We start from the raw sequence: 5,822 nt of genomic DNA, 5'->3' as shown, positions 1-5,822 counted from the left end.
CGAATAGAGGAGGTGAATAAACTAAGTGATAGAAGCTAGGCAGAGAGTTTGGGGAAACTCACACTTACTTTTAAGATACACTTAGCCCATATTCCTGAGAATTTAAGACATAATGTATGGGATCTCTTTTATATTGACCTTCAGAGTTTTATGCTTATTATTCACTATCTTTAATAATGTATTCAAAACTCATAAAAGAAGTTATTAATTTTTCTGCTGCAACATTTATTTCCAAGGAGTGGGGCCAGTATGAAATACATATATATTCAGTATAAATGGAAAATAACATGAACAATAGCATCCCTAACCTTCTACTATATTTGAATTCATGAAGCTTCAGGCAGGTTGAAGGGGAAAGATTTGGAGTAGACACATATTGATCTGAAGAGTGTTTGAGTTTTTCCCAAATTTTAGCTGAACATTACACAAAAGTTAAAGTTACAGAGTGCCACCCAGTACCCATCATTAAGGAGGCCTCCAAGTGGAATGTGGAGATTCATTAAGAGTATGTCCCACATAAGATGCCTCTGAGTCCTCCACTGCAGCTTCTTCTGAAACTGTAATGCACTAATTGTCATAGAAGGGGCAACTTTACTAATGCCTCTTCCAAACAAAGATGTTACAATTGCCTGTGAAAGATCTTGAAAATTTACACAAACAATTTTGGCTTAAAACTGAACTCTTCAACTTCATTCTTTGATTTCTTAAGGCCTGAATAAAAACAGTAAGCTCTCCTCATTATAGACTCCATAGAACCAGATTTCTGAAAGTCTGCCTGAAGATGCAAAAAATAATTCCAGGCCATAGAAGGATCATCCTTGCCTGGAAGACTAAATGTGGCCTTGAACACTAACAAGTGACATGCCAAGGAAAGAGGTTCTAAAGCTCATCTACATTTATGTTAGGAAACTAACAGGCCAGTTAAGCATCTAAGAACTCCATACTGTGCCAGTTTTGTTGACACTGATGTTAGAAAATGATAAAGACTACAACTTAGTAGACCAATAGTGTTCAAATGCTATTGAATTATTCAAGTATACCTAGACCAAGGTCTTGTTAGGGTTACTATTGTTGTGACCAAAGACCATGAAAAAAACAACATGGGGAGGAAATGACTTATATCATCTCACATGCCTCACATCACAGTCCACCACTGTGAAAATCAGGGTAGGAACCTAGTGGCAGGAGCTGATGCAGAAGCCATGGAGGGGTGATCTTTACTGACTTCTTCTTGGGTATTGATGTGGTGGTTAGAAAGAAAATGGCCCCTAAAGGGAGTGGCACTGTTAGGAGGTGTGGCCTTATTGGAGGTAGTGTGTCACTGTGGGGGCTGGTTTTGAGATCTCTTTTTCTCAAACTTCCCTCAGTGTGATTGTCAGTGGACTTCCTGTTGCCTCTGAGTCAAGATGTAGAACTCTCATCTCCAACACACATCTGCCTGCATGCTCCCCTTCATAACGGAATAAACCTCTGATCTATAAGCAAATGACCTTAATTAAGTGTTTTCTTTTATAAGAGTTGCCATGGTTATGTTACTTCTTCAGAGCAATAGTAAACCCTAACTAAGACAATTGCTCAGCCTACCTTTTTATATAACTCAAGACCACGTGCCCAGGGATGGCGCCACCTGCAGTGGGTTAGGCCCTACCACATCAGTCATCAAGCAAGAAATGCCCCCACAGGCTTGCCTATATGTCAATCTTATGGAGGCATTTTCTCAGTTGAGCTTTCCTCTTCTCAGATAACCCTAACCTGTGTCAAGTTGACATAAAAACTAGACAGCACAGTATGCAAAGAAATGAGAATCTGCCTTGTTTTGTGGTCCTAAACTTAAGTAGTACAGCATACATGCTCAACAACAGGGAATGATCTGAATATTTAGAGATATCTAACACTGTTCCATATATGCATGCTACAATGGAAGAAGGCAAGTAAAGACCTTCTGTGAAAGAAATAGTAAATGGCCACTTGACCCTGCCTTCCCCCTACAGCTGCCCCTTTGTCTGCAAGGTCCTTGGACTACCAGGCATCCCTGTTTCTGTGCTGAGGAGTTCCATCCAGATGGGAGTCCCTGTTTTGGTGCTGAGGAGTTATGTCCAGATGGGAACAGTTCCTGCACCTGCACTGAGCTGATCCACTTAGAGAGTCAGTCACAGCAAAGACTAGACCAAGACACCGGGACTCTCCTGGCTCCATTTGAAGGAAGAGATGGGCAGGCGCCAATGCAAGAATTTCTCCAACAACCTGAAAGGCAACATGACATCACCAGAATCCAGTGATCATGCAACAATAAGAATAGAACACCCTACTACAGAAGAAATAGAAGAAATCGACTTTAAATTGAACTTTATAAAAGTAATAGAGGAACTTAAACAGGATGTGATAAACTGTCATAAAGAAATGGAGATGACAAACAAAAAGGTAGATGCAATGAATAAATCTCTCAAAGATAACCAAGAAAACCAAGAAAAAGCAATCAAACAGGTAAGGGAAACAACTCAAGACTTGAAAAATGAAATACAGGTAATGAAGAAAACACAAACCGAGGGAAGGCTGGATATAGAAAATTTAGGTAAACAAATAGGAACTACAGAGACAAGTATTACCAACAGAATACAAGAGAAAGAATAAAGAATCTTAGACACTGATGATACTATAGAGGAAATAAACTCTCTGATTAAAGAACAAAACAAATTCAACAAATTCTTAACACAAAATATACAGGAAATGTGGGACACCATGAAAAGACCAAACCTAAGAATAATAGGGGTAGAAGAAGGAGAAGATTTACAGCTCAAAGGCCCAGAAAATATATTCAACAAGATTATACAAGAAAACTTTCCCAACCTAAATAAGGATATTCCTATGAAGGTACAAGAAGCATACAGAACATCAAATAGACTGGATAAAAAAAAAGCATCCTCTTGCCATATAATAATCAAAACGAAAACATACAGAATAAAGAACGAATATTAAGAGCTGCAAGGGAAATAGGTCAAGTAATATATAAAGGTAAACCAATCAGAATTACACCTGACTTCTCAATGGAAACCATGAAAGCCAGAAGGTCTTGAATAGATGTGCTGCAGACAATAAGAAACCATGGATGCAAGTCTAGACTACTATACCCAGCAAAGCTTGCATTCACCATCGATGGAGAAACCAAGATATTCCAGGACATAAACAGATTTAAACAATACATACCCAGAAGCCCAGCCTTACAGAAAATACTAGAAGGAAAAATCACAAACCAAGGAAGTCAACAACATCCATAATAACACAAGCATCTGACAAACCTCCACTAGCACAACTCAAAGAAGGGAAACACAAAAACACTACCACCAGGAAAAATAATTGGAGTTAGCAACCATTGGTCATTAATATCACTTAGTATCAATGAACTCAATTCACCAATAAAAAAGCACAGGTTAAGAGAATGGGTACAAAATCATGATCCAACATTCTGCTGCCTACAAAAAACACACCTCAAACTCAAAGGCAGACACTACCTCAGAGTAAAGGGTTGGGAAAAGGTTTTCCAATCAAATGGACCAAAGAAACAAGCAGGTGTGGCTATCCTAATATTTAACAAAATTGATTTCAAACTATAATCAATCAGAAGAGATGGACATGGACACTTTATACTCATAACAGGAACAATTTATCAGGAGGAAGTCTCAATCCTGAATATATAGGTCCCTGATATAAAAGCACCCACATATGTAAAAGAAACTTTACTAGAACTCAAAACATATATCAAACCACACAGTCTAATAGTGGGTGATTTCAACACTCCTCTCTCACCCATGGACAGGTCAACCAGACAAAAACTTAACAGAAAACCAAGAGAACTAACAGATGTAATGAACCAAATGGACCTAAAAGACATCTATAGAACATTCCACCCAAACAGAAAAGAGTATACCTTCTTCTCAGCATCTCTTAGAACCTTCTCAAAAATTGATCACATAATTGGTAACAAAGCAAACATCCATAGATATAAAGAAATTGGAGTAACCACCTGTGTACTATCAGATCACCATGAAATTAAGATAGAATTCAACAACAATTCTAGCCCAAGAAAGCTTACAAACTCAAGGAAACTGAATAGTCAACTACTGAACCATCCCTGGGTCAAGGAAGAAATAAAGAAAGAAATTAAGGTCTTCCTTGAATTCAACAAAAATAAAGACACAACATACTCAAACCTATGGGACACTATGAAAGCAGTACTCAGAGGAAAGTTCATAGCACTAAGTGCTCACATTAAAAGAATGGAGGAAGCTCACCTTAGAGACTTAACAGCACACCTGAAAGCTCTAGAAAAATAAAGAAGCAGAATCACCCAGGAGGAGTAGAAGACTTGAAATAATCAAACTGAGGGCTGAAATCAAAAAAATAGAAACACAGAAAACAATCCAAAGAATCAATAAAAAAAGCTGGTTCCTGGAGAAAATCAACAAGATTGGCAAACCCCTATTCAAACTAATCAAACAAGTTAACAAGATCAGAAATGAAAAGTGGGGCATAACAACATACACAGAGGAAATTCAGAGAATCCTTAGATCTTACTACAAAAGCCTGTATGACACAAAATTGGAAAATTTGAAAGAAATGGACACTTTTTTAGATAAATACCAGTTCCCAAAATTAAGTCAAGACCAGGTGAGCAGTTTAAATAGACCTGTAAGTCGCGAGGAAATAGAAGTTGTCATCAGAAACCTCCCTACCAAAAAAAGCCCTGGACCAGATATCTTCAATGCAGAATTCTACCAGAAATTCCAAGAAGAGTTAATACTTATGCTTCTTAATGTGTTTCACAAAATAGAAGCAAAAGAGTCATTGCCTAACTTTTTTTATGAAGCTACAGTCATCCTGATTACAAAACCACACAAAGACTTAAACAAGAAAGAGAATTACAGACTAATCTCACTCATGAACATCGATGCAAAAATTCTCAATAAAAAATTGGCAAACAAAACGCAAGAACACCTCAAAAAAATTATACATTATGATCAAGTAGGCTTCATCCCAGAGAGGCATGGCTGGTTCAACATATGAAAATCTATCAACGTAATTCATAATATAAATAAACTGAATGAAAAAACCATATGATCATTTCATTAGATGCTGAAAAGCATTTGACAAAATTGAACACCCCTTTATGATAAAGGTCTTGGGGAGATTAGGGATACAAGGTACATTCCTAAATATAATAAAAGCAATATATAGCAAGCCGACAGCTAACATTAAATTAAATGGAGAGAATCTCAAAGCCATCTCACTAAAATCAAAACAAGATAAGGATGTCCACTCTCTCCATACCTCTTCAATATAGTGCTTGAAATTCTAGCAATAGTAATAAGATAGCATAAAGAAATCAAGGGGATTCAAATTGGAAAGGAAGAAGTCAAATTTTCATTATTTGCAGATGATATGATAGTGTACATAAGCAACCCCAAAAACTCTACCAAAGAACTCCTACAGCTGATAAATACCTTTAGTAATGTGGCAGTATACAAGATGATCAACTCCAAAAAATCAGTTTCCCTCCTATACACAAAGAAGTAGAGAGGGAAATCAGAGAAACATAATCTTTCACGATAGCCACAAATAGCATAAAGTATCTTGGGGTAACTCTACCAAGGAAGTGAAAGACCTATTTGGCAAGAACTTTAAGGCTTGGAAAAAGGAAATTAAAGAGGACACCAGAAACTGGAAGAATCTCCCATGCTCTTGGAATGGGAGGATCAACATAGTAAAAATGGCAATTCTACCAAAAGCAATCTATAGATTCAATGCAATCCCCATCAAAATCCCAA

This window comes from Myodes glareolus, chromosome X, assembly GCF_982192425.1.
Source record: "Myodes glareolus chromosome X, mMyoGla1.1, whole genome shotgun sequence".
Classification (NCBI taxonomy): Eukaryota; Metazoa; Chordata; class Mammalia; order Rodentia; family Cricetidae; genus Myodes; species Myodes glareolus.
This window is presented reverse-complemented; position numbering follows the sequence as displayed.